Genomic DNA, 21,955 nt, shown 5'->3' with positions numbered 1-21,955 from the left:
AAGCCCTCAGAAATGCCAGAAAACATCAGACTTATGTTTGACTAACAGTTTTGTATTAATACCCCCCACCCCCCACATAAAAAATAAAATAAAAAAGAAAATAAAATTTGGTTGGTCCCCCTAACATGGCAGTGAGTGTTTTTCAACTTACTCGGATTACTCTGAACCTGATTTGTGCGTTTGCTCGTCAGCTATAAAGCTAGCAGACAAGGCTGAATGTCAGTAGCACCTGGTTCATTTGTTCATGTCATGTTCATGAGTGCACTCCACAAAGGGAAATAGCGCTCGTTCATGAGTCATGTGCTGACTCTTTGACCTGTTACCACAAACTGAGAGTCTTTGCTTGAGGGCAGAAAAGCAAGTTTGCCTTTCGGCTTTGCTGCCAGCCGCTGACAAATGTGTTGGAATGTATTGATTTACAGTGTAGGCAGAAGAGGCACATTTTCTTTTTCAAGTGCAGCATCTTGGCTTTTTGGCCCCAGTGTTGTGTGCATGCAAGGCTTCATAAAAATACAAATAAATATGTACGTACGGCATGCCAAGCCTTAAAACATCTGGCATGCAAAATCTTATCAGCTTCTGAAATTTGTGTTACCTTGGATCCAAACAAAATTATCTATGATGAACCTTTACCCCCTTGTAGTTATTAAGCATAACAACCTGACCTTATGAGTTTCTGCATATTTTGAAGTGTTTCATGTTCTAGTCTACTGTCACCATTATGAAATTTATAAAAATCAATAGAATTGTAACATTCCTAGACAATTTAACCACAGCACTATTTATGTTTAAAACAGTAAAATAAGTTCATCTTTTTCTTAAAAGCAGATCACTATTGTCACAAGTGTGAAAATAAGTCAACCACTGATACGCAGTAAAGTTTACAATTCTATTGTGTGATTAACTTGACGTGTGGAGGATGGCAACAGGAAGGAGGATTGCGTTTTTATGATGTCGACAGTCAGCATATCTTCTCCCAATGTCATGGGAAAAAACATACCTATTACAAATCAAACAATGTTTCTATATGACAAACAGTACACAAGAGGGGCCACACAACCAAACAAAAAAACATGCTCATGAACAGCCCGCTTGGCAGAGGTAAATATTGGGTATGGGTGAGCTACTTCTTTAGCTCACTTGAGCGGAATGCTGAGAGCAGTGAAGGGAGTACTATGCGAACCCACACACAGCTTTCCAAATGCTAAATTGACTGGATTAAACTTGGAGCGACCTATGATTGGTCTCACAAAGTAAAAGCAATTGTTCTTGCGTGGCTCCCACTGAAGCCCACATGCTTTATGTTGCAGAAGGTCCTGCACTTGTCAGCAGAACAATCTGCTGCGCAACATAAAGACTGCAGTAATAAGAGGATAATATCAAAGCCCTGCTTTATGTCTGAGACGTCAGTGTAAGACTGAATAACATATCACAAGGGTACAAGGAGTGTCGAGAACGTGCAGTCACATGTAGCTCATTAAATACCAATGATTAGTTGCTTGTCATATCTATCCCCCCCCCCCCCCCCCCCCCCCCTCTGTTATTGTTGCCTGAAACATCCCGGCTAACTAGCATGTCTTTTCTGGAACGAGCCCGATGGAAGAAAATTTGAATTGGAAATGTGCAACCAGGCTCTCTCCCCAATCCTCATTTCCCTGTAGGGGCCAGCGGATGTAAAATCTCCAGCAGGTGTTGTCTGTGAATTTTATGTGCATATATAGGAGATTTTTATTTTCTGCACCTTGGTATTTCTTGAAGAGCAGCTTGTCCCCGTAATACCTTTTTCCTGTGTTCTCTCTGTACGGTAGTGCGGTATCAGTCACAGAGTAGATGTTTGGCCGTTTTTGGGGACAACAGTGTGAGGGTCAAAAACAGGTCAGCGAGGAAAAAAAAGTGGTGTCGTGGACACCGTGGCCCAGTTGTGCCTGAGCCTGAGAGAAAGGAAATGACCTGCAGGGCTGCGGGTCATAAGGCATTTGCTTTGTGTTTGGCCAAATGACTTCAAGCACGAGCCCTGCTTTGACACTCTGTGCCTTTCTTTGCAATGCATGTTGGTGCTTTTTATTTTGTTTGGCGAGGATTAGCATGTTAGCAGGTGGATTTTAATTAGGGCAAAAAAAGCTCTCGCCTTGCAGGGTAGATCGCTCGATCAACAAACCTGAAGCCCCAAGCCAGGGAGGGCTGCAACCGAACACCCAAGACCAAAGAGGGCTTTTAGCAATTGTTGTGTCTTCATCTCGAGGGCAATCGTGGAAGAATGCATGCTTCACTGTGACATTCACAACAGAAACAACAACCATAGCAGCGGGAGGCGCAAGGGCATCTCGGTGTGATCAGCCTCGACGGAGTCACTGGAGACGAGAGAGCTGTTTATCAGCCTCCATCAGCAGCAGAGGAGCAGCCCAGATGCAGCTCTCTGTTTATGGCACAAGATAAGACCGTCTCAATCAGATCGCTGAGCGTCTCCACCCCCAAAACTACGCTCTCGCTCTAGTAAGAGACAGCAAGGCAAGCCCCATATTACATCCTAGGCAATGCTAATAAATATTATGATTGTGTGTGTTGCTGCAGTTTTCCAATGTTGTTGCCAAGCGTACATATGAGGGCATCATTAGCTGGAGCTACAGAGGCTCTGAGGGTGACCCAGTCTGTGGGGTCACAAAGAATGCCGTAACAAAGCACCAGTCAAGCTGCTGCTGGTGGAGACACACACACACACACACGGTGAGTTCAACGTGTCATACTTGGCACAATCGTTAGATAAAGCTTCCAGAGGATTAGAAAAGGGGGGAGGAGATGTAAAAGGCTGTCGGCTAATTGGGCTTTATGTTTAATATTTCAAACTCTTCAGAAGACATTGAATTTCTCCTCTGTTCTGGAGTCTTTTTTTTGGGGGGGGGGTCAAACTCTTCAGAAGACATTGAGTTTCTCCTCTGTTCTGGAGTCTTTTTTTTGGGGGGGGGGGCAGGTCTCACAAGCACAATAACAAATGATATCTGGATTTGTCATAAGAGAACGTATGGAAGGCCAGTTTTCCTTCATTGGAACACTAGTTGCATGACTTTTGATTTGTAATTTGACAACAACAATAAGCCTGAGGTTTTCACAGAATTGATGTTTTTAGCAAAATCTGTGCAACTGGTAAATAGGGATGGCCATTGATTAAGTTTCCTTTTTTTCAATCTTAAATTTAGATGATGGAAAATCTAGAATCTATTGATTTTACAACATTGGTTTTACCAAATGACATTAAATGCTTTGTTTAAAAAAAAAAAAACAGCAGTTGTAAGAAATGGTCAAGTCTTGTTGAGAAATATGAGTAAATCAGCACGAATGTAGTCAAGAGACAGCCGGCCCAGCAAATTCATTGATGTAATGCGGAAACACTGACATGCTAACTTTGCTAGCCTGATTGCTAACTTCTCTAGACCGGCAAGCGACGGGCTTCCCCAGCTGCGGGGTGCTGAGCTCGGGCCTCAAGGTGCGTTCGGAGTGTAGATGATCAATGTGTCCTGCAATTTAGATTAGTTCTCGGAACTAGCTTTGTTGTTCGACGCGCGAGCCGAGTGATCCACCGCTAAGAGTTGTCACGGTTGGGCTGGTGGTCGGTGTTTGGGCCATGTGTTCCGGACAGTCGTGTTCAGCAGGTGTGGTATTCTCAAGAAGCAGTCTTATTTATATATATATTTTTTATTCACTTTATTTACTGCTCAATACACAGCGCTAACATGGCATTTGTATACACGACTCAACTCAACTTTATTCATATGGCACTTTAAAAACAACCACAGCTGTAATCAAATACAATGGAGCATCATGAACGACCTGGTTGGTGAGCAGTTCAGTTCATGAACAATTTTTCAAAAGAAAATAACCTTGGGTTACACACTACTTTTGGTTCACGAACAGTCTTGGCTTGACCGCGGAAGGCTCAGAACATTGTGCTTTTTCTTGTGCCGCACAAACATCACCTCTGTGTTTCAAGTATTTTTGGTTTTCGCCGAGAATGGCTGCCACATCCCACAATCCAACGCAAAAGTTGCACTGGATTGTGAGAGGCGGCTGGCATTTCGCGCGAGCAGTACCCAGAGTGAACATAAATGTTACTGTACCCGAAAAGGCTGTGACACTGCACAGTTATTTGCTAGTGAACCCACTGTTATTTCAAATATCCAAAATGAGCTCGCTTCACTTTGGCATTTTACTTTCTTCGTGGTCTTCGATCTCCATCTATTATATAAGTACTCCTTTTACATGGTGCTTCTAGTGGTAAGAATGAGACTACAGTCGGGAAAACCAGGGCCTTCAGAACAAGCTGACAAACTTGTCAACTTAGAATCTGAAATAGTTAATGTTTTTTTAGCATGCTTACTGGTTAGATGGTGGACATACTTGAATGTTACTTGATGTAATTTGTTATTGTTATAATTTATATTTTAGTTCAGTGTGCTTTATTGTATTCCTTAAACTGGCTATATTACCAAATATTATGAATAGTGTTTATTTGGCCACTGGATATTTGTTTTATTTTATTTCTATTATTTTGTATTCATTTTATGTCTCTCTCTCTCTCTCTCTCTCTCTCTCTCTCTCTCTCTCTCTCTCTCTCTCTCTCTCTCTCTCTCTCTCTATATATATATATATATTATAAATACACAGCGGGGGGGGAGAAAATCACCATTGATTTCATGGAATTTTGAGGGAAACTATTATATTGCAATATACAGTATGTTGTTGGGATATAAAATGACCTTAACCATGATATAAGATTTTTGTGCACTCTATTTTTCATTGATGCATTTTCAGCCTCCAATTTGGTATGACAAAATAATATATATATATATATATATATATATATATATATATATATATTTATATATATATATATATATATATATATATATATATATATACACACACACACACACACTGTAGCTGTGTCAGGAAGCTGTGGAGGCTCCTTTGACTGAGTTGCAGAGGTGAGGAGGCAGTTGCCCTTTGCCGTGACCCTTCCCCAGGCCCGAGTGTGTGGGTGGGTTTTTATTTTTCTGTGTGCGTGCAGTGCGCTGGAGAGCAGGCGGCACTTAGAATGGGGCTCTTTATAACCTCCTCACCCTCTGGTCCTGTTTGCACCCATTGTTGGTCACAGTGAATGGTATCTCCGTGCCTCGAAATGTTACCAGATGACATTCTTCCTGTTGTTGGAAAGGGCTCGGGGGTTGTGTTGTGAAAAGCAGCTGAAAGGATAGACTCAGATTGTGACCTTCACAGGCTAATCTCTGGCATGTCATTCACTGCGCTGTTTGTAGCAAATGCAGACCTCTCAGCAATAGTCAATCGACATTCAAATTCCTAATTCCGTGTTCAACATTTTCACTCTACAGGCCTATAAGTTCCCTACTGAATCAATATTCAAGGCAGGCAGTGCGTCTGACAGCTACATTGTCCAGACAGTCTGTCCAGCATATGAGTGAAACTTGTGGCATCAGCAGCCCCCCTGCTCCACACCATTCTGAAATACGACCACTGCTGCAAATTGAAAAGCACTTATTGAGGCTGTAAGCATCTGTGCAGCCCTCCAACTTGTTGTTTATGTCTTCAGCAAGTGGCGTTTCCTGGAATGTGCAGCAGCGCAGTTGTCACTCCGCGGGGGGGGGCTCTAATCACGGTTCATAGTTCAACTCTAGTTATTGTTTTGAAAGGCGAGGATCACACTTGATACCAGTATTAACAGGATGTTCTGTTGCAGCATACAAGCAGAGCTTTTAGTTTCAGGTACTTAAAGATGGTTTAAAATGTGAACCGGAGTGATTTATTGTCTGCCCTTTAAGCAGCGAAGCTTTAAATCTAAAATTAGGTATTTCATAACAACCTTAACGAGATTCTCTTATGCTTACTGTAGCAACTCATTGTGCTCTCTGGATTGACTTTTTTTGTAGTAGAATAAAAAATATACTTTGACTTATTTTTATTTTTTGGGGAAGGGTTATGTATTCACTCGTCTGATCGAAGAGCTGTTCTCACTCTCAGCCCTGTGTTGAGGATGTGCCACCTGTATAGGGTTAAGATTTGGGTCAGATCTCTCCCAGGAGTCTCAGGGGCCCCTTTTTTGTGGCAGAAGGGACTGACATGGAACATGCCACAGAAAGAAAAGCTGTCAGGTTTTTAGGGCTTCTTTTGTCTGACATCTTTCAATGATAAAATGATTGGCATAGCTCCTGCCATTTCCCCCTTTTGTTTGCACCCTTTCAGTCTCAGAGCAGATAATAAAATTGACCATTACAGTATGTGTAATGTGTTCGCAGCCTGCGAACACACAAAACCACAAGGCTGTTTACAAAGGAAGCATTGAGTTAGAAAAGGAAAATGTCAACTTTTATCACGCCACTGCACAAGCATTTTGCATTAGTCGGAAAATATCCCCTGAAGTAGTGCTACAGCCAGCTGTACAATTGGATGGGGATGGAAGTGGGGTGGGGGTACAATTTGAAAGACATTCTTATAAGTATTCATGTGCAAGGAGTCCTGAGGCAGGTCGTGTTGCTGTGTGACAGGCAAGCATTCGTCTCGCTGAGTAGCTCACTTCCCGAGTCTCATTGCAGGGATTCGAGTGTCGGCTTTCTGTAATTAATAGCCAATAGCCCCCACACCCATCACGAGACCAGGTGCTGCCCGGATCAGGTCCGGTCTGGTGGGTGCAAAGCAATGACGTTTCTCCTTGTATACATATCGGCTGACTGTGTACATAGAAACAAGCAGGTCGGAGCCAAAACAAAGAGAGCTTTAATCATTCCTGTGAATTTTAATGCCGCACTGCTGACGGAAAGCTTATGTGGTTCGTTTAGTCGACTTTGTGTCAAGCACCATTCCACTCATGTCCTGTGCTGTTTAGCAGAGCTTGCGGCTCTGACAGATTGCCGTCCCGATGGGGAGATTTATCCAGCCAGTACTGCCAAAGGCACTGACACCATCATTAGGCTTTGATCAGCTGCAGTCTGCGAGAGGAAGAGGAGAGAGTAATATTCTTGATCTAATTACTCTGAGACATTTCAGGCAATGTAATATGTGATTTAACCTCTTCTCAGAGGCTATAAAAGGAAGCTGGGTTAATCTTTCTGGCAACCTTGTTTCCACGCAGGGGAGAGTGCCTTAAATTTCCCTTTCCCATGAAGCCGGTAAAAGCCAGTGTGACGGTACAGTTTGTGCTCGGAGTGCTTCGAGATTCCTCTGACCTTTCTTTTAATGTGAGCAGCAGGGCTGTGTGCATTTAGATGCTGAAAAAGCGTGTGTGCATCCTCCAAATAGATTGTTTTGCAGGCCCTTTTATTTCCCCGCTCCTCTCTTTTCACTCTGCAGAGTGATGAGTTGCGGAGATTTGATTGAACAAATAGATTGCAACTGGAATGGAGGGCTTTGGGTTAATCAGTCAAACATAGTTAAACAATTCTTTGGACATGAAGAGATTAGTCTTGCCTGCCCTGAGCTCATCAGAGCCCTTTCTCTCAAGCGCCGGCTAGGCTTTTGGGGCCAAGGGCCACAGGCTGTGGCCTGGCCTGCTCCATGGAGAAGCACACATTCAGCCCTCAGCATGCTCCATTGCTTCTGAATGCCCCACGACTCTCCTCTCTGCCTTTGTTACCCAGCACAATTGCAGTGATGGATTAGCAAATTAAATGCAGACCTTTCTATTCATGGCCACCCTCTTTGCAAAGTCTTCTCAGGATCAATCCCACACCTATTCTCAGCTCGTTAACTGTGTGTATTTTAACTTTCATTGTCAAAACTACTCCACTGAGCCTTGGCCATCATAAAGTCTCTGGGCATCTTTTGTACTCAGGCTTAAATCTTGGACTTTGTCTTCCATTTTTATGACTAAGCGTTGCTCACACTGATGCATAGTGACCATGACATGATGATAAATGACCTCTGTCACTTCTTCCTCCATGTCTTTAATGGCACAAGGATAATATGGACATGCCTTATCCAGTGCCCCTTTCCGAAACCTAAACTTCGCTTGTTTAGAAAGCGGCACATTCCTGTCAACCAATCTTGCGAAGCTTCAAATTGATAACACGTGCTGCTAGTCAAAAAGTGAGCAGACAATGAACAAAATTTAAGAAATACATTTGGAAGCACGTGCTGTGATTTAGCTAGCTCACAGATCCCCCGCTGGACCCCCTGCAGTTTGCCTACCGAGCGAACAGGTCTGCGGACGATGCAGTCAACATGGGACTGCACTTCATCCTAGAGCACCTCAACAGTGCAAGGACTTACGCGAGGATCCTGTTCGTGGACTTCAGCTCAGCGTTCAACACCATCATCCCTGAACTCCTCTCCTCCAAGCTTCTCCAGCTCAGTGTCTCGCCTGCCATCTGCCAGTGGATTTACAACTTTCTGACGGGCAGGACACAGCAGGTGAGGGTGGGAGAGACCACCTCATCCACGCGCAGCATCAGCATTGGGGCGCCCCAAGGTTGTGTCCTCTCTCCGCTGCTCTTCTCTCTCTACACGAACGACTGTCAAACTGCTGAAGTTTGCAGATGACACCACAGTCATCGGCCTCATCTAAGACTGTGACGAGTCTGCATATCGACAGGAAGCGGAGCGGCCGGAGCTGCGGTGCGGCCGACGCAACCTGTAGCTGAACTCGCTCAAGACTGTAGAGATGATCGTGGACTTCAGGAGGCATCCTTCGCCACAGCTGCCCCTCAAGCTGTCCAGCTGCCTTGTGTCAACCGTCGAGACCTTCAAGTTGCTGGGAATTACAGTCTCTCAGGACCTGAAGTGGGCGATCAACATCAACTCTGTCCTCAAAAAGGCCCAGCAGATTATGTACTTCCTGCGGCTTCTGAGGAAGCACGGCCTGCCACAAGAGCTGCTGAGGCAGTTCTACACAGCGGTCATCGACTCAGTCCTGTCAGTCTGGTTTGGACAATCAAGACTGCAACGGACAATCAAAACTGCTGAAAAGATTGTCGGTACCCCCCTACCCACCCTTGAGGACTTGCACGCTGCCAGAACTAAGACAAGAGCGTGCAAAATCCTCTCGGACCCTCCGCATCCCGGTCACCGGCTCTTCCGGCTACTTCCCTCAGGTAGGCGCTACCGATCAATGCAAACTAGAACTAGCAGACATTCCAAGAGCTTCTTCCCTCTTGCCATCAACTTCTTAAACAACTAACCTACAATTCCATTGCAACATGCTGCCAATTTTTTTTTTGTCTTGAGTTTGTTGTCACATTTCTGTGGGGCCAATAATATATTACTCGAGACTAGTGAGTGCTCACTGTAGTAGTCTCGCCACGCTGCACTATTTGCATATCTGTTGTTGACGAATACTGGCCACTCATGCAAGAGTAGCATCTGCCCCACTTGCACACAGACTGAGGAATATCTGCAACATTTGCACAATCGACCTTGTCCCAGATTATCGCGCTACTAGTCACTTTAAACTGCACACACTCCTTGAAGTCTCGCGCCCTTTGCACAATGCTCATTGCACCGGACTGTTGCTATATTAAGTCATTCAAACTGCTCTAAGTGCTCGAGGAATCTGCATCTTTTTGCACAATTGTCAAAAAAATAAAAAATAAACTATTGTACCGGCATTACCAGATAACTAGCAACCCTTTATTGCTCAGTGACTGTATGAATTCAAACTTGATAAGATTTTTTTAATTAAAAGAAGAGTAAGGCAGGCACTCTAAGTACTTCATAATATAAAGCAGGTTTTCACTCTTTTGACCCTCTTTCCGGAGACAGTAAAGCTAGCGCTATGTAGTATATACTCTTCAGCTTGATGATCTGATTGCCTTCAATGGCTGGGATAAACAGAACATTTTTCCATCCATTTTCCAAGTGGCTGTTATTTTCAAAGCCGTTTCTATTGACTGCTGGTTTGTGTTTTACCCCCAGATTGATCACACGAAGGGCCCGATTTACAAAGATCCAAAATGGGGGGTGCTAAATTTCGGGGTTAGTCTCTGGTGGGCGTGTTGTGTGTGATGTACTATGATTGCGGTCTTTTACTATGGTCCTAAATAACGGGTGTTCGCTCCCTATAACAGATTGTGCATGCTGTTGGCAACAGGTGTAAAAGTGGTTGAGACCACTGTATTTAAAAGAGGGTTTCGCGCTTTAGGTGATGGTGTCTAACCATGAAAAATTTGGGAGAGCATTGAAAGCGCAAAATGAAGTTTGAAGTGTTAGAATTGTAAGAGTCTGTGGAAGATAAGCAAACAAAAATTAATATACTGTATTTGCTTATACTCTTCCCAGAACGTGCAAAGTGAGCTGCGCACTGTCCGCAGTAATTTTTCGTGTTTCGCAGACACAATTCCGAGTGCCGCACCCAGCTAGATTAGCTTCCGCATATGTTAGCGTGAGCAATCAACTCTGCGGCTGTGTTTGCATGTGCAAACCTTAAGTAAATCATGCCCTTATTTTTTTTTTTAGTAACATACAAAAAAAGTCCGGTGACCTGACCTCCATTGATGAAAGCTTGTGATGCACATAAGCATTTCATTCACAGCCCCAGCCATGATTGTGTTTATGCACACGATCATTTAAACTAAATTCATCCATCCATCCATCCATTTTCTGAGCCGCTTCTCCTCACTAGGGTCGCGGGCCTCTGGAGCCTATCCCAGCTGTCATCGGGCAGGAGGCGGGGTACACCCTGAACTGGTTGCCAGCCAATCGCAGGGCACATAGAAACAAACAACCATTCGCGCTCACAGTCATGCCTACGGACAATTTAGAGTCTCCAATTAATGCATGTTTATGGGATGTGGGAGGAAACCGCAGTGCCTGGAGAAAACCCACGCAGGCACGGGGAGAACATGCAAACTCCACCATGTTATAAATATCAAAATTATTATTTACTGTGTAGTGATTTGTCCCAAACAGGCTACTGATACATTCATAAAATATTCACTACCATATTTGAATCAGTTTTTAAGTAAGCTTCTTTTTGTCTGTTTCCCGCTTGCAATTACAACAGTCCGATCATGTCTCACCCCCCTCTATCCCCTCGGTCCCTCCTCCGCTCTTGTTTGAAGGGTAGACCACTGTGCTCTGAAGAGACCCCAATTAGCAGGACTAGCGGGCCTCCCGAAGGTCACTCCATCCCAAAGCATTGGTGTGGGAACAGAAGTGTTCTGGGAGGTTCAGAAAGGGTCCTGAGTTATGTCTCTGAGAGTCTCAGCCAGATTCAGAACACAATAAGCACTCTTTCTCTACACAGCGAACTTTAAAAAAAATGTCCCCATGTTAAGAAGGCACAGACGTGACCATATCTTCAGGATCCATTTGTCATTAGCTCCAAAGTCTCCTACTTTATCAACCCGCGTCTGGTGTCGGCTATCTCGGCCTGATTGATGGCGCTGTCCTTATTTGCAGGGAACGGGGGTCGATGGCAAAAATTTGCTGCCGGGTGCATTAATGCGCCGTTCAATGGCACAGACCTTTGAGCATACCTCATCAGTCTTGAGTCATTGGATGGCCGCTGGAGATGTGCGATGCAAGAAAGTGTGAGAGTGGGATATGTAAAGGAGTTTTATCAGCTGAGCTAACTCTATTAACTCTAACTCTATACTCATGTGACTGTATCAGTCTTGCAGGGGAGAAGGGATTGATTATTATGGAGTTAGGCTTCCTCTATTCAGCCCACAGCACACTGTTCTACTCATTCAGTATGAGCGTATTGCTCATGGTTGAAAGATTGTGTACTACTCATACTACCTGTTCCATACATTAAAAAAATGAAAACAAGATTCAATTCATAGTCAGACCTTGAATTTAAAAGCAAAGCGCGTGGATTCTCCCAATTTGACGTTTCAGAAACCATTACAAATAATAGTGCTGTGATTTCCACGTTGTGATTTTTGTCTGGCTATTAAACCTGTGCTTGTGAATAAATCATAATTCCGTTGCCATGACAACGCCATTACACAACTGAGCACTTGTGTGGGCCCATAGTTCAACAGACTGAGGGCCCTTAGAGGACCAGATGTTCCCATGCAGACACAGAGGTGAGATGTTTGGCATGCTTGGCCTGTGTTTACCTGCCTTTCCACAGAGTCACTGGTTGGCTGAACGTTTCCTGATGCCCACAACCAGTGTCTGTTGGCTGAAGAGCCAAGGGCTGAGAGGCACCCTCAAACAAATGGGAGGAGGAGGAGAGAACCACAAATGTCCTGTGATTTGCCATTGGCAGAGGGAACACATCTTGCATACAAGCACAGAAAAGATCACTTTTATTCCATGCACGGAGAAACTGGTTTGTTCTGGCTGCAGGCGAGACTGAATGTCAGAGCTGCCACAGAGGCGGCTGACCTTACCAACCTTACGTAGGCCTAGGAAGGGGGGCGGATCAGCATCTATTGAACACACGCAGAACAGGCTTTTGACATGGAGGGATTTGTGCTTTTATGGCTTGCAATTCACCATTGGAGCAAAACATTTTGCCCAGTTCGCAATGAAAATACATAGAGGACAACGAAACTGCATAAAGCGAAGAGTGGAGAGCTTGTTCTTTATAGGGGGCCCTAATAAAGCTCCCTCTCCCAACCTATTTAACACTGGAAGTGTTTTTTTGTGCATTTCGCCACTTTAGGGTAAGTAGTAATAGTCAGCGCTAATCCATTTGCACCTAGCAGAGCTGCTTTGAACACCCTAACTGGAAATAGAGGTGGTCTGTGGGGTATTTGTCTCCATGTCTGTGTGGGAGAGGGACCTTTTGGGAACAGCTGCTTTGATACAGTTTTGTTTATGGAGCTCTCAAAGCTGAGACATAAGCCGTGGGAACACCTGGATGGAGGGGAAATGGTACAGGAGGCAGTGATGGTGTCAGTTCTGCTTTTGGATCTGTACCAAGCAAAATGCAGACACACACACACTTCAGATGTGAAAGCATCGCCTCGACTCCCAATCAACAACACTTAACGAAGCTTTCCTCTTTCTCCCTTTAATCACAGGCTCAATTTGTCACTGGGGTGTCCAATTTCTCATAAGCGCTTTGACTGAGCAAGGCGAAGGATGTGTGAGTAGGAACACAAAATGGATGCACCTGCTAACAAATAAAAACCTCTCCATCTTAATTTCGCTTTGCTCTGCCACCTGGTAATATTCTACAGCTCTTTAACTGTCGCCGTGTTATTTCGCATAAACAACGGAGGAGACTAGTTGGTTCATTTGAACAGGCTGTGAGGTTTGGGTCCATTTCAGGGTGGGTGACACCTTTTGGGAATTACTAATATAGGCAAAAACATACTTGATACCCTGTTACTGTTTAAGTTCAGTAAAACATTTTTAAATGTAGGAGGGACACAAATTCCCATAGAAAGAATCCAAGATTGTGGAGAGCATCTCCTGAGATGAGAAAAGTATATACAAGCTCCATATTTGGAATTCATACGTCCGTGTATTTGTCTAGATCTTTTCCTTATGCCTGCACTGCACTGCAATTATGCAATTCATATCAGCACACTCGAGTTGTAAACAAGTTTATAAAACATCCGTCTGAAGTGTCTTGATTATACGTGCATCCAAATTAGTCGCCTTTTTCCGTTTTGAACTCAAAATAGGCCATTGATGTGAATCGTATAGATTCGGTGAGTTTTTACTGGATGGGGATGGGGGGGGATTGGCGTCATAGGCTGTTTCGTACTCCTTGAACACTGGCAGCCAGATCCATTCCACACATTCACAATCCACACACAGATGTAATTGTGAATATTACTCCGCGGCGGACTAATATGCGGCCTGAGGTTCCGCCTGTGTGCTCGGGACCTGCTTTGGGTAAGTCACAGGAGTCGACGAGACCAGAAAAAAACTTCCACCGCTTCTGCTGTTAAGAAGTAACGGTACTTTTACTCCATTACAATGATCTCAATGTCGCTCACTACTTTTATTGATCAATTATTGCTTATTTAGCAACTATTTCATGCGCGAGACTTCGACTTGCACATTGGCCGCTGTTTGCGTCAATCCAATTTAAGCGCTAGTGACGTTTAAGTCTAGTTCACCAATCAAACGACACAAGAAAGTCACATGACCTCACACAACGTCTTCCATTGGGCTTCCCGAACATAGGTGTTCACACTAGATAAGCCTGCCCCGCCGATCTTTGTGCGTACGTGGCGGCCATGTTGGGAAGGTCGTCGTTACCATGAAGGCAACGACGTGCTACTCGTGTTTACATTTAGACAAACAAAAACTACAGCTTTCATGGATTGTAGTATTTGTCTGGCACTGTCTACCCAAACTTGGATATTTATATATCACTTATAACTCCAGAAAATCCCGTGCAGTAAATCGCAGATGTTTTTTTGTAGTTTTGACTGTGCATACACACACACACCCGCACACACAGCAACATCAGAATTTGCACATTCATGTTTTATTTATTTTTTTTTTTTTTATTGATGTTTATGCTTTGGTAAAAAAAAAAAAAAAAAAAAGGTTACTCACTATTTACTCAGTACTTGAGTAATAATTTCACTGTGTACTTTTTACTCTTACTCAAGTAATTTTTTGGAGGACTACTTTTTACTTGAGTCACATTATCGTCAAGTAACAGTACTCTAACTAGAGGACAATGTTTGGCTACTCTAACCACCTCTGGAGCGGACATCCTCTATTGCTACTCTTACGTTTAAGCAACATTTTTGCTCATCAGATCAGCCAGTGTCGTATTTGTCGCACTGGTCTTTTGTATTTTCGCGTTGAGGTGCTGAAGGTCGTGGCCTTGGTTGTGGTCCCGGCGGAACCGCGACGCACACGTAACATCGGCGACGAGTTGATTCGCTAGTACATTTTGTATTAATTAGGAAATACAATTATCTAATTAGTTTACGGATGTTAATGTTAAATGTATTAAGCGACGGAGCGATGTTAGGGATTATGTCACAACAGAATGAAATAACTTCAAATTCAGAAATGGCCAATAAAAACAGAAAAATATTGTACTTAATATTTTCCTGGAGGATGCATTTGGGATTAGCCTTTTGACAATGATTTTAGTCAATTCTTTTCCGGAATGAGAGTGCTTAAAGAGGTGGATGCGATTCATGTGGCACAGCTTGAAGCAGGCATCAGGTGCAGGTGGAGATGGGCCTGGTTCACGTTGGAGGCCAAAATAAACAAACAAAAAAATCAAAGAAATGAGGCAAATTTAATTATCTTAAATTCGTACATCAACATGTACTTGAGCGGTATAAATAAATGTTTTTCTGCGTGAAGAATATTTGTTTGCCTTGTTGTACTCTCTTCAGAGAGTCTTCCAGATTGCTTAATTTATGTTATAATAACAAATACAAAATCTCTGGGGGGCCCCGAAGGAACCCTCCAGACCCCCCCCCCCCCCCCCCTACAATGTTTTTACTTTTTTTGGGGTCACCTTTTTCATGCACTTTTAGACATTCACGGCAGCATAAAATCTGTTCGTCAATGTTGTTCTGAGCATGCCCTACCAAACCCCCACAGTCTGGCATCTGACACCATGTGACTCAGCTCATTGTTGTCTCGTGTGACTGTGGGTAATGTTATGGTAACTGTGAAGAAGGGCTGGGCCATTAAGGAAAACACAAGAATCACAATTATTTTGATTGATATTGAAATCATGATTAATAAACATTGATTTCAAAATGTTGTATTTATTTAACTGCCAAAACTCCACTTTAAATATAAACTGTAAAGAACAACCAGAAAATAAATTAGTAAAATAATAATACATTAATATTATAGACTAGACTTTACACCGATTTTATCGGCCTGATCAGTATCGGCCGATAATTAACATTTAATGCTGATAGGCCGATCGGCTTTAATGTCATAATTCGCAGATCCGATCAATGATGTCATTGATTGGCTACGCAAAAGACATTTACTCCGCGTCGCCATCATGCACAGTATATTTGAATCCAAAAGCTAGTTTATTTTTAGCCTTGTCGCTTGTCTTTTGACGTAGTAATGTAAATATTTGACGGACAATAAAGTTATTAAAAAAGAAAATGTCGGCGGTGTGGGACAGACAACACGTCTGAGACAGACCATCCGTAATGCCCGGATCAGACTACAAGACAAATTTGCTCTTTCACGATTGCACTATGTCAGACTGCTTCAATAAAATCTTGTATTCCGATACCACCGCATCCCGTTTTTTACAATCATTGGGCTCTATCTTGTCAACTTAAATGCAACCGGATAGACTCGTTACCGTGGCGACGACAACAAGAGTCGATCGCGCCGACTGTATTATAAGGAGAAAATGGGGGAAAACGTGTGTTGGTGGTCACTGGTGCTCAGGACAGGAGAGGACGTTCGTTTCAGGCTTGCTTGAGGTATGTTCCCGTTCTTTTAATACGATACGGCTCGCAAGCAGGCAACAAAACGTTATGTAGCCTAGCAAGCTAGTGCAAGCACTAAGGGTTGTGCGTAAACATGCCGCCGTTCTGTTGAATCATGCTCTTAAGGTTTTGGTGTGGGTGAAGTCATTTAATTACAGTAAGTTAGCACCCGTTATTTCTGTCATGTTGTAATGTTGGTTTGACCTCACTGATTAGAATGCATGATCTGACTAGAGCAGTGATTTCTAACCTTTATGGAGCCAAGGAACATATTTTACAATTGAAAAATCTCACAGCATACCAACAAACAAAAATGTCACAAAAAGTGGATACATTAATTACTGTATGTACTTCCTGCTATCAAATAGAAGAACATTCATTTGTTCTGTCTGTCACTATGCCTCACTGGCAGAAATAGAGGAACAAAGATACATTATTTACTGTAAATATAATTTTTGGAGCAATTAAGTACACAAGTATATACAGTAAATGAACAGGTCATTTAAATAGACACATTGCTCCATCTTGTGATCGGATCGGATATCGGTTATCGTTTTTTTAAACTCGCTGATCGGCCCCAAAAATCCATATCGTGTTAAGCCTATTATAGACATCCACCCATCAGCAAACAAAAAAACAGGACATAAACATACTTTTTTATTTTTTTTTACATTTTTTTTTATAAACGTTTCTTTTTATCCAGTCACGGCAAGTGGTGCCAATGTTTTTCGCCATGACTATCTGCTGTTCCTGCTGTGCGCAGTGGGGTGCAGTTCATGCATGGAGCTACACACTTTACATTAAGGTGAAAAAGAGAAGAAGATGAAAGTTGCAAAAGAACTATTAATTTAACTTGTTCTTCACAGGTCACAGAGATTATATGCCTGTGAGTATTGTTATATTAACTGCAAGTCTTACTGTGGCAATTGTGTGTGAGTATTAGTTATTTGAAGGTAAATCTCTCCTGTGATGTAATGCTAATTTTAGCTAGCCCATCAATAGGGTTTTGCATTGAGTGTTACCATTAAGATGGTGATTTCTAAAATGAAGTGTGTCTTGATTTAAATATACAATTTGTGTAATTATTTTTGTTACAGTAAACAACTTCAAGCACACAGGGCTTAGGGAGGGCAGAATAACATGTCATACGCTTGCTGCAAGCAACATAGGCTGCTTTTACAAAACAGAAACCTGCATACACAACCCGCTCTGCGGCACATTAATCATTTTTCTTCTATTACAACGTTTCTATGATCGTGACAATCCAAAATCAGGAATAAAGTAGGAATAAAGATGTTTACTGTTTACGGATTTAAACGGGTTAAATGTGGGGAAAAAAACGCTACTATTATAGCGTCCAATTGTAGTTATCGTTAACACTGTATTTAACGTCTCTGAGAGTAGTGTCCTGTTTATATTCAATGAGGCAGCACATGTGCAGTAGCACAACAACTCATTGATGTCAAAGAATAATTTCCCCGAGAGGACAATAAAGTTAATCCTGATCCAGAATATTCGTGATAGCATCAGCATCAATAACAGGATGGAGAGGGGTGTTATTGCTACTCCCATAATGCTTGAAAGTCATTATGGTGATGTAACAACAGGTGACTTGTAAACAAGATTAGACGGTAGACTTAATGGATGTCTTCGGTTTAGCATGCTAGCAGTTACCACCCTCATACATGCTCAAATATTTGCTGCCTTGCTTTTTTATTCAGATGTCTGATAATAGCATATTGTTCACGTGTGCACGCCGATAATGTCTTTGACTTTTCAAGTGCACTGCTATTTGCTCTGCTAGATTTTCCAGATAGTTATCAACAAATACCAGTTTTGCTGCATTTCATGTTTATTCCCTGTTGCTATTATTACCCATTTTCCACCTTGTGACCAATAACAAAACAAAAGAGTACAATAACATTCTTCACTGAAACACATTAAGGTGCGTGTGGAATTTTTAATTAAATGAACATGAACATTTTGGTTACTGCTGTTTACTTTTCCGTGCAAACAGTACATAAGGTTCCACTTTTGGGTATCCAAATTAACGTGCACAAGTGTTTTTTCTTTTGTCAATATTTCTAATACTGACAACTATTTTAGTTTTTGTCACTATAATTTTGAAATGAAATGTTCATACCATTTCATCTCTACTGTGATCTCGCTGCACCACCAAGCAGATGAAAGGTGCAATAATGCTCACGAGTTACAGCGCTCTCAGGAGATCTGCTGGTAAGCAGAAGGTGGAAGATTCGCTACAAGATCATTCCTACCAGCATTCGGCCACTGTCTCCATGTGGCTTTGTCAGATGAGTCGGAGAGTTGTGGAGATTGGCCATTAATTCCAGCTAGCACCACAGTAGGGTATGTTTACCTGATGGTTTTGAAAAAGTTTTGATTAGAGACCTGAAAATGCAGAAATATGTATGAGAGGCCAGTAGTTGGCAATGTGACTTGTCGTGACAAAAAACACTTTTTAGGCTTGCTCAAGCATGTGCAAGCGGATATTTGGCGCACACGAGGGTTCCAATGACAGCCCTCACACTTGACCGAACAAAGTACACTATCACAGCAAGTTCACTTTGTGTGGACACACCCTTAATATCCTTTGTCGGTGGTGTTTGGTGGAATGAGGTGAAAGGTAATGCAGCCCGACCTAGGGCAGTCACTATCGAGTATTTTTACAATTGATTAGCAATTATTCCATCGGATGAATCGAAAATAATGGGCTAAAAATTCACTGTTTATTGAAAAATATTTTTTACCAAATATAGTTGATTATTTGGTATTGTTTAATGATTGCCGGTAAACAAAACAAAATGAACAACAATTGAGCAATATCACACGAGAGGGAGAACATTTTTAGGTACTCGCCAACCTTTTTTGAAACTGAGACAAACTGTACTGATTAATGCGAAGAGCTACTAGTTTGCTGTACACTTCTGAGGCTGCTTCAGGTTCAACTGCATGTCGATTACTGATTATTCATACTACGCCTGATGCAAAATGATTATTTTCATAATAGATTAAACTGACTATTTTTTTCCGTAAATTGATTATGATTCAGTTACCGGTTTGGTCCGTATGTTAGAAAATGTGCAAAAATGTTGAGCATTGTTTTCCAGAGTAAAAGCAGATCTTTGGAAATGAAAAAGCAAAAGATAAGTCGCCTTTGATGAACCACAGAAAACAGAATATTTACTGGTGAGAGGCTGAAATCAGAGGATTTGCACAATTTTAAGTTGGACAATGACTCGATTAATCGATTATCAAAATAGTTGTTGATTCATTTGATGGTTCATTATTTGTCGATTTAATCAATTAATTGTGACAGCCTTAATCTCGACTGCTCACAGTAGTGTTGCAGTAAATGTATGCTTTTTTTTTTTTTTTTTTTTTTTGAACAAACTCATCATTAAGCAGCAAACACAGCAGCCCTGTGGTTCAGAACCATTAGGGTTTGGGGTTGTGATGTACTCATTTCAACACTCAACACTAAACAGGCATAAACATGTGCATGTGTGTTTTTGCAGATAACTATTTCATTGTTGACATCCAAATGAGACACCCCCTTTGAGTGTTTTTCCTTTCAAGCTACAAATGGAATGTCTGTTCAGTCACTTGTAAACTGACCCTCAGTCAGATGGCTGTAGTGTTTAGTCAGGACTATCCTAACCTGTGACGTGTAACTATTTTTTGCATAGTGCCATTTCAATCGTTAACAAGTGTTTAAATGAAGTAAATCGGTCTCGAGCAGCTATCCTTTTCTTCACGGTCGCATCCTCAGCGAGCTCCAGGCTGCGCTCTGGATGGATTTTGCAGCAGACTCGGCTGGTACCTTCACTTTGGATCCCCGCCACGTTTCCTCAGGTGTAAACGTGTGTGTCAAACGCCACGGCTTGTGGGGCCTATGCATTTCTTTGCATTCAGGACACCAAGCGTGGAACGTTGCCAACACTTTTGAGTCTGCCCACCTGACCTTGGCCAGACTACGCATGACTGAGCACACTTCCTTCCACCTTGTACATTTTTAGAACACTTTAGGAAGCCGAGTGGGGCTTAAGTGGCTGCCCATTCTGAAGAGAGCCCCTCAGCTGTCTGTCCTCTTGTCGCCATCGAGGGGGTCGGTTAATGGTCCTAAAATGGTCCTGGCCTTGACGGAAAAGCTGAGCCTTAGCCCCTCACTGCCACGCTATCTTCCAGTCCTCTCCTTGAACCACCGCAACTATCATCGTTTCCATTTTGGGGACCGCTCAATACTACCTAAGAGTCGGGGGTCACAGGATGTAAAGACATTATAGAAGGCATAACAGACTCCTCTAAGAGATGGCTTTATCAGATATCTTGAAATCCAAATGTGGCAGTTTATGTGCATTTTTAACTAATTCAGCTGCACATTATTTTGCTCCTCCTTTTTTGTTGTCAATTGGTCAAAAGGCAATTAGTAGCTAAAGCGCAGACGTATCACATCGCTCAATAGTTTGACCGAGTGCCTCAACGTCATTTCACAACCTTGATATGCTTGTGTTGAGTTGGTGCTCATCTGGTGGCTCGACTCACTGTCATGGTTCATAACAAAGCAAGATAGCAGTTTCAAGATTGAGAAGGTCTCTTAAAAAGCAAAACGTTGGTCCGGAATGTGCTGGAGTTATCCAAATGCCTTGTGTGAGATATTTTCAGATTCAGAAAACTTTGTCACAGCCTCACACTGCTGTGGCCTTCTACTAGCACCTATAAATGATTCTCACTGTTGTTTGGAAAAGCCTGACGAAGGTCATGGTAATGTTTTCATTCCTTGTTAACAAGCTCGAGAGCTCAAACTCTTTCCGCTCTCTTTTGTCAAAATGCTCGAGCATTCAAGAGAAAAAAAACCTCTTCCTTCTGCTCCCTTTCTTTCTTTATTTCCTATTCACAGAGCCGGCTGGCAAGAAAAGTACTGTAATTTCTCTCTCTGCCCCTGAGAAAATCAGCACACTGAAGTTGCATTGAAGTTCTGCTTTTTTCTTGGCTCTATTTCAGACCTATAACCTGGGGGTAAACATGCAATTAAAATAACATCAGCCTGCTTTCCCCACCACGCAGCTCTCCTGCAGCAGCAGTTAGCATAAGCACTGAACAACAGAACTGAGCAAGTGACTTGGTTCTCCTAATTGCTTTTGCTTTTAATTGGCACAGAAAGCTGCAAATATTGCGCCAATGATATGTTCTCATCTTTTGGTTGTTTTTATGTATTTATACAGCTGTGTGTCTACTTAAAATGAGCTTCTTTGGCTTTTTATTATTTATAAATGCTGGTGGATTTCGTCAGTTTGATTTTTCTCAGCACTGATTCTCAAATTTGGCTTTCTAAATGTTTCCCACATCAGCAGTTACTTCTCCTAAACTTCTACTTTGTTCTTTACATTGCTCAAATAAAGTCAAATATAGGTCAGCTTTTATGGGAGCAGTTTAACACACACATGACATCCCTTGCTCAATCCTTGCTTTGTTGTTTGGTATGATTGAAAATGCAAGCCTCACTCTTATTTGCACAATGTTTGTGTTTGTGTAAGTAGCTGGCGGCGACTTGCCGAGTCACAGCCCCCCGAATACTCCGAGAACCC

General features: G+C 42.5%; 1 protein-coding gene across 4 annotated transcripts in view; it reads left to right on the top strand.

Annotated features, from left to right (window-relative positions):
- fam222ba (family with sequence similarity 222 member Ba) overlaps positions 1 to 21,955 on the top strand; it is a 39,157-nt gene that overhangs the window by 2,426 nt on the left and 14,776 nt on the right. Inside the window, exons 2-3 of one of the 4 annotated variants that reach the window (XM_061752566.1) lie at positions 2,288 to 2,493; positions 2,572 to 2,724. The exons of 1 other annotated variant lie outside the window; for it this stretch is intronic. The gene's annotated coding sequence lies outside the window, so the exon portion shown is untranslated. Of the gene's footprint in view, positions 1 to 2,287; positions 2,725 to 4,923; positions 9,096 to 21,955 lie in introns of those variants that run through there. 2 more of the 4 variants (XM_061752569.1, XM_061752567.1) reach the window with 2 other exon arrangements.

Source organism: Phyllopteryx taeniolatus, chromosome 17, assembly GCF_024500385.1.
Source record: "Phyllopteryx taeniolatus isolate TA_2022b chromosome 17, UOR_Ptae_1.2, whole genome shotgun sequence".
In the NCBI taxonomy this organism is placed as follows: domain Eukaryota; kingdom Metazoa; phylum Chordata; class Actinopteri; order Syngnathiformes; family Syngnathidae; genus Phyllopteryx; species Phyllopteryx taeniolatus.
This window is presented reverse-complemented; position numbering and strand designations above follow the sequence as displayed.